Here is an 8,376-nt window from a genome sequence, read left to right as displayed (position 1 = left end):
ACCCAATTAATAAAGTGAAAACGTGGTAAAATCTTTCTCACAGTCTAAATGTTAGCTGGGGCTAAACATAGTCTTTTAAATATTCTTATTTTCATACGCTCTCACAGCCTACAACCTACAAGCATGTCACAGCATGAAGCTTATACAATAGGTGTTAGTTAACTTGGTTAATGGTTAGATGGCAGCATGTCTAAGTAGAGGGACCAGAAGTGAACTATTCTCATAGTTCATATAAGCGTATAAAGAGTTTGGTACAGAAGATGTCAAGTTGCATAAAGCTGAGTGAGTATAAGTGTCAAATTGTAAATAAGTTTGTTAATGAGACATTACTAGCCGTTGGCTATATGATTGGGGGGAAGAACAGTTGTTAGGGTTAGGTTTCAATCCAATTCCTTCATGTAATGTTTCTAAATAAAGATTGAAGTTCTTGATTTCTCGTTCTTAACTTCTGATTCACTTTAATTCATAACACCAGGGACACAAATTTGGGATTGGTCATGAAGACAATAACAAGTTTTGAATTCTGGTTGTTTGGATAACTGAATATAATCTATAGGGTATGTTTGGTGAGATTTTAGAAGCTTTTAAGAGCTTCTAACTTCAAGTTTTAAGAAAAAAAAAAATCATACTCAATGAAAAGCTTTGTTTGTTTGAAGAAGCTTGAATCTTTTAGGCTATGAGAAAAAGCTCCAAATTTGAGCGCCATTACTACTATTACTAGCGTTTCAGATAAGCTTATAGCTTTTATATTTGAAATTTTACAAGTTTGGTACTTGAATTTTTAAGAATTTTAGTTATTTTATTAACAGTTACACATATAACCCTTATTCAAAGCCAACTACCCCCACGGCTTTTTAAGAGGCCATAACTTTTTTACACATTAATATTTTTTTAAAAAATTACATCATAAAAACGAACATTTTATTCTCTTTAATTTGAGTATGATATGGCTACACTTCTTTAATTTTAAAAAATTAATATATTTCATGAATACCGGTTAGGATAGGCAACAAGTCGAGTCAGGCGAGCTCAGGTAATGTGTAAGACCAAATTAGGGTTGGAACGAGTCGATACAAAAAGGTTAATTTAGTTCGGTTCGTTTCGGTACGGTTTTGAGTCGAAAGGGGTCAGGTCAGAACATGCTTCATATTAGAACTGTAACATCTAGAAAAAAAACTCATATTTATTTTGGACTAAAGTTGTCAACTTTGAAAGTTGAGGGATTAAAAATATCCTCAAGATAAGTCATGGAAAAATGAAATGAGAAACATTAAGTATTCTTATGTTAAAGAAATAAGAAAAGATACTTTCATCCCACATGGAAACAAACAAAAAAATGGAAGCTCTTTATAATGAAGCAAGATTCCATAGAAATGTTTTAATGTGGCTAACCACTCTTCATAGTCCTAGCGGAGGGTGCGAAACACCCGACGCGCACGGACTCGGACTCGGACACAGACTCGAGCGATGGGCTTAATTTGGCGTTTTGATGGCGCACTTGGTACTTCGCACGCTCGCATCGCCGCATAAGGATGACACTAATGTCAGAAAAAACGGGCCACTTCAAAACAAATTGCCCAAAAAGAAAAGCTAATTAAGACTGACACTAATGTCAGAAGAAAATCAGAAATATCTGACAAGCAATCAAGTCAAAGATCAAACATATGGAATGTCAGATAGATTAGATAACTTCTGTACCTTAGTTGTAACTCGTTCTGAAACGAGAAGTTTTGTAAACTAAGAAAGGGTATTTAATTCCCTCTGTTCTAAATAAGATATTAGCATACAAATCTTGTCAATACACAAGAATGCTTGAAAGACAATTGAATGACTGAAATTAAAGTTGACATTCAAAATTGATTAACATGTTAAACTGGGTTATCGTCTGATAGGTTCATCCAGGCCAAAACGTATTAAACTTCATATGTAAATACAAAATATAAAACGACTATAAAACTCTATTAAGGTTAAGTGAAACCTAAGAGTCTGCTGAACCGAATCAGACTTAAAGTCTGCTGATCAGACCAACAGTCTACTGAATTAAAACAAACATAAAAATTTGTTGATCAGATCACGAGTCTGCTGCCACGAATCTGCTAAACTGAAATAGACTTAAAATCTGATGATTAACCAAGAAACACCATATAGATATTTATGCAAGCCTATTAGGTTAATAGCATACTGAGGGAACAAGATTCTGAATATCACTGATGTTACGAGATATCAAAATATGTAAAGATAGCATATCATTAAAAAGAAATCTCTGGGAAATGCTGTTAATGGAATAATCAACAAAGATTGATCAAAAAGTCAAAAAGGAACTTAAGAATGTTTAAGATACATGATTGTATAGCATATCAGATATGATTGCTCAAAAGTACAAAGGTACTGTTATGACGTAAGGAAAACAAATGATAAAGATCAAGAGATGGGATTGATTCGACAGACCGAATCTAAGAAGTGATGAGGCTAAAAATGGTAATTTAGAATACGAAAGGTAAGGTAAATAATTAAACACAACTGGCCACTGTGTTTAGCAATTTACAATTACTTATGATATTCTGAACCGTTAACTAATTACATCATATAAGATGTAAAGTTAGCACAGATCTGAGAATTTTCAACCATTCTGCATTGAGAGATAAACATAAGAACCAGATTAGATAGAATCTAATCAGGAGTCAACAAAGTAAGAACATCCAAACCTAAGACAAGCAAATCTCGAGGACGAGATTCATTCCAAGGTGGGGAGGATGAACATCTAGAAAAAAACCCATATTTATTTTGGACTAAAGTTGTCAACTTTGAAAGTTGAGGGATTAAAAATATCCTCAAGATAAGTCATGGAAAAATGAAATGAGAAACATTAAGTATTCTTATGTTAAGGAAATAAGAAAAGATACTTTCATCCCACATGGAAACAAACAAAGAAATGGAAGCTCTTTATAAGGAAGCAAGATTCCATGGAAATGTTTTACTGTGGCTAACCACTCTCCATAGTCCTAGCGGAGGGTACGAAGCACCCGACACGCACGCGCACGGACTCGGACTCGGACTCGGGCGATGGGCGTAATGTGGCGTTTTGATGGCGCACTTGGCACTTCGCATCGTCGCATAAGGGCTGCTTTAGTATTTTTGGATAGTACAAGGACTGAAAATGAAAATCTAAAAACTTGCATCTTCGCGATACGCGAAGTTGCAGATCAGGCATCTTCGCGATACGCAAAAGACAAAAGACTTGGACCGACTTCGGAGCATCTTTGCGATACGCGAAGTTGCAGATCAGGCATCTTCGCGATATGCGAAGTTACATCTCTGCATGCGTGACACATGGAGACACGTGGCAACACCTGGTGACACGTGGCAACCCTACTGCTGACTCAGCAAAGCTAGTGCATATTCGCGATACATGAAGATGCAGAATTTCAGATATAAATAGAGGGGTGTTCGGCACATTCCAACTCACACCAACCACTTCACTTTTCACACGTTTTGTATCGTTTTGCGTGCTGACCTCGAAAAGCGTGGCGACGTCGAAAGGCGTACCAACCTCGTGAAGCGTGCCAAACTCCAAAGCTCTGACGGTGTAAGCTCTGTTACGCGATATAGAGTAGAAGTGCCGCTCGATCAATCATAAGCATTTAACTCCAAAAACCCGTACGAGGTAGGGGTTCTGATTAAGTTATTATTTTATTATTATTATAATAGCTTAGACCATAGTCGGGGGTATAGCCCGAACCTTGATCACTGTTAAGTATAATATAGCTTTTCATAAGCACAGGTTATAATCTAATTATAGTTACTTCATGATTAAGAAACGTAATCATTTTCATGCAAAGGATATAATTAAATAGTATTTCTTAATGATTAAGAAAGATACCATTCACACAGGTAATGTAATGTTTCTTCTTGAAGAAGAAACTTAGTATAAATGTTTCTTCCTGAAGAAGAAACCTGATATATAATTAATAAATAAATAAAAGGACTAAATGTCCACATGTGTTATACAAACAAATAAATTATCAAGGTTACAACTATACAAAACAGACTACGGGGTCTGAAGCTAGACCGTTAATCTAGATATTTATACAAATGTTATAGTTGTATTATAGGTCCAAGATAACAGCCAATCAATCAATCTGAAAGCTGAAAACAGAAACAGGAATCAGTAACAGAAACTGATTTACAGACAGGGGTCAGTAACAGAAACTGATCAATATACATGAATTAGTGTCAGAAACTGATTACAATCATAAAAGGTGAATACGCCCCAACCTTTTACAACTCTTTTAGAGTCTGAACTGTTTACATAGGATTTACGAATACTTAAAACTTTGTGTTACAATAATGAGAAACGGGCATACTCAAATTAAGAGTATACATGTGTCTGGATCCATACATACATGGTGACTCGGATTTCCCCGAGGCCATGCATATCATCAAACACGCATCTGGTAGTCTACGGGACTGATCAGAGAAATGATATTGTGTATATGATTAATTGTACATGTACTTAGGGTAATTGTAACCCAATTGAGTTGGGTGCCTAATGAGTATTGTCACAAAGGTATTGTTATTGTTTACACACTGGTATTATTGAGTCAGCGTCATTCACCGGCTGTGTGCTGACGTATTTTTCCCTACCTTTCAGGGAACTGTAAAGAATAGAACTGACAGGCAAGACTGATAGAAAATTGGAGACATAGTCATTAAAGGGGATCTGATTGCTCAGATATTTTATTCAGAATATTATAAAATATGATATTTTCAAAAGATATGTATTTAAATTATCAAACGGGTATTCAACTCCTGAGATTTCAATATAATAATATTTTATCTGAAAAGACTTCCGCTGATATTTTACAATATCCAAACGGGTATTCTAACCCGACATTTTATAAACGAATAATATATTTTAAAAGATTTCCGCTAATAACCCACAACTCTGATATATTTTCAAAACTGGATACCAACTAACGGGTGTCGCACCCAGGCCCTGAGTCGGGGTGTGACAAGAACAGTATCGGGTCAGATCGGGATTTGGATCAAAACAGGTTGGTTTAAAAATTATTTATTTGAAATTACTGTATATTTCATCTTTACTTTTTGATTTTCCCCACCGGTTACATGCGTACTACCTTTGCAAGAATTACACGTCTACATTCGGGTTATGTGTTGATGTAACACAAAGTGTACATCTTATTACACCAAATTTTCCTCATATTTTAGCCGAACTCCATGCAAATTCATTGTTTTTGGTACTTATTTGAGTTATTTGTTAATTTGCAGGTCCGGGCGCCCGCTCGACAAAGAAAAAAAGAAAAGAGGGCGTTTCGTGGACAAAATCAGCAATCTGCCGACCACGCACGTCAGTGCAAGATCTTGCACGACCGTGCTTCCCAGAGATGCAAGCCAGTGCCGCAAAAATTCAAAAGTGCACGACCGTGCATGGTCGTGCGGATGACCGTGCATGACCTGCACGGCCGTGCGGGCCCGTGCCGGTGACCGTGCCAGAACAGAGAAGTCTGCCCTTTTGGTCAGACTAAAGCAGGGTGTTGACTTTCCACTTATATGCACGACTGTGCATGCCCGTGCATGGGCCCGTGCCAGACGTCCAGAAAGCTTAAATACACCTCCACTACTCCCATTTCAAGTGTGGAGCCTTAGGGGAATTCTCTAAATTGCTGGAAAATTATTGTGTGTTTGCTAGAGAGAATTCAAGGCTTCCATCTTGTATGATCATCCTTGCAAGTAGCATTCATCATTCACCTTAGTTTGCAATTTCTTGTTCCTAACAATGCTTTGTAAGACTACTTTGATTTTGTTTGTTGTATCAAGCCTTATGGGCTAATACTTTTACTACTTAGATTATGTTGAAACTTCTACTTATGTGATATTTTATCTATGCATGATTTTGGCAAGTTGGTGTTCTTCAAGTTTATGACATGTTCTTGAATAGAGTTTGATGGTTGAATGCTTGTTTTAATTCCTAGTCTTGTTAGTTTGATAAATGTTTAACCATAATATGTTGGAAAACTATGTGTTGAGCATTTGTTTATGAACTTAGTTTGTGTATGCATACTTTGTTTATATCATTAAATTAGGAATGACTAGTGGAAATTAACTTGGTTATGAATTTTAACAAGCATGAAACCTATCACTTGATATTGGAAAATTGTATGGTGATAATATGATTCTTTGAGTTGGTTAATATTTGCTAGGGATTAAGGCCATAATTCTTGGTTCATATCTTGCTAATTAAAAGTTTCATGTGTTTAACTAGTATTCTTGAACTTGTCTATTTTACATGATTTTAGGTGGTTAGTTTGTTGTTTTCATTCTAGCTTTCCTTTGATTATGAGATTAGGTAGTTTTGACAAACTTACTAATCTATGGTTATTAACTTGTTGAAAACCCATCATGTTGTTTTGTTGCTAGTATTAGGTTGCCTTGATTGGAATTTGATGTTGGTGCTTAATACATGATGTTTGTCATTATCATTGCTATTTTGTCACTAAGTTGAGTAGATGCATAGTCTAAGTAGCCTTGTTTGGATTGATTATTAGTAGTATTTCATTTGCTTTGTTATTATTGTATTCTAGTTTAGTTACTTGAACAAATTATTTGGATTGTTTGTTTGGTTAAATTAATTACAAATATTTAGTATCAAAAGTTAGCCGTGTCCATGGATTGACACTCGGTTCTTTCCGATACTTTGCTACAAACGATAGGTACACTTGCCTTTCGTGTGTGGTTTGGTTGTTGATGAAAATCATTTTTAAAACCCGATTTGTGTGAAACTTTTATATATATATTCGCACACGTCAAATTTTTGGCGCCGTTGCCGGGGACACGGTGCTTTACTTTTGAAAACGATACAAGTAATTGATTTGCCTTGTTGATATTTTTGCTCTATGTTATTTTTGTTTATTTCATTTTTATTCATCTTGTTTTATTTTATTTTAGTTATATTTTTAGATAGTTTTCTGTGTCTTGTCTATTTCCATTCCGCGTTTCTTTCGGGTGATGCATGTCCACCACACCCGGTCCTGATCTTGTTTCTCCCTTTTCTGAACCCGAGCGACATCTTCGAGAAGGTTTTAGGAGGAGAGCACGCGAGATTGCCGAGGTCTTTGAAAACAAAGTTGTAGAGGAGGACACGAATCCCGAGGTTGAAGAAATGGCGGATCCGAACAATCAAGGTCGCATGGATGATTTCGCCACGCCGTCCCTCGATGGCTACGGCAGCGGTGTCACGGAGTCCGATATTACCGTGAGTTTCGAGATCAAGTCGAGTATTATTCATATGGTTGAAAATTCCGTTTCTTTCCATGGCCTCTCGAACGAGGACCCTCATTCTCATGTTGCGCATTTCCTTTGATTATGTGCAACATTCAAGATCCAGGGGTGTGCGGACGATGCCGTGAGACTCTGACTTTTTCCGTTTTCACTTTGTGGGGCTGCCTTGGAGTGGTTAGAGGCACTCCCTTCCGGTTCCATCACCACTTGGAACCAATTGGTTGAGCAGTTTCTTCTTCAATACTTTCCACCCGATAAAACTGCAAGATACCGGGCTAAAATCACTGGTTTTTGTGTTGATGATGATGAGTCACTTCATGCTGCATGGGAGAGGTTCAAGGGCTTGTTGAGAAAATGCCCTCATCACGGTTTGAGTCGCGGTCTTCAGTGTCGTACGTTCTTTGATGCTTTATCCGGAGCATAGAAGCAGGCCGTTGATCAAGTTGCGGGAGGAGATTTCGGTAGGTGTACTCCCAACGAGGCGTTGGATGTCTTGAAGCGAGCTGCTAAGAAGAATTTTGCATATAATCTGCCTCGTAGTATCCCTTCCACTAAGGGCGTTCTTCATGTCGATTCTAATTGTAACGATTCCGACGAAACCAGGTATACCCTAACCGGTAGACAATAGTTACGTTATATTTAATGTCGGGTACATGAATTACCATAGTAATTATACGAGAATACATGGTTCACTGTATTGATTGTACGTGAATATATAATTCATCGTATTGAATATACGATTAATCGATCGATAGTTATTGAAACCCGAACGAATCGAGGATTACATTATAGACGAGATATATGATATTTAGTGATGTTTACGAAGTATTAAAGCTTCGGGATAAGTGAATTAAAGCTCAGAAAAAGAATTTTCGATTTAATGGTACGTCGGTACGTTAAACGAAACCTTCAATACCAAACCGAGCAAGAGACGATCGATCAAGCCGAAAAAGATGCGCAATTATTAATAATATGATGTTTTAAGTTAATAAAAGTCATGGTTTAAGTTTTTATAGTTTTTAAATCGCTTTTATATAAATTTCTTTTTTAAGCCGAAAACGACCATTTTAGCCTCGT

General features: G+C 36.7%; 1 non-coding gene across 1 annotated transcript; it reads right to left on the bottom strand.

Annotated features, from left to right (window-relative positions):
* Window positions 1-7,566: 7,566 nt before the first annotated feature.
* LOC143532834 (small nucleolar RNA R71) lies at window positions 7,567-7,671 on the bottom strand. Its single transcript, XR_013135251.1, has one exon. It is a non-coding gene; the product is annotated as a small nucleolar RNA R71 (small nucleolar RNA).
* Window positions 7,672-8,376: the final 705 nt, after the last annotated feature.

This window comes from Bidens hawaiensis, unplaced genomic scaffold (assembly GCF_021521415.1).
Source record: "Bidens hawaiensis isolate Kalapana, Puna unplaced genomic scaffold, B.hawaiensis_p1.1 tig00009543_1, whole genome shotgun sequence".
In the NCBI taxonomy this organism is placed as follows: Eukaryota; Viridiplantae; Streptophyta; class Magnoliopsida; order Asterales; family Asteraceae; genus Bidens; species Bidens hawaiensis.
The sequence above is the reverse complement of the archived record's forward strand: the minus strand, read 5'-3'. Positions and strand labels throughout refer to the sequence as shown.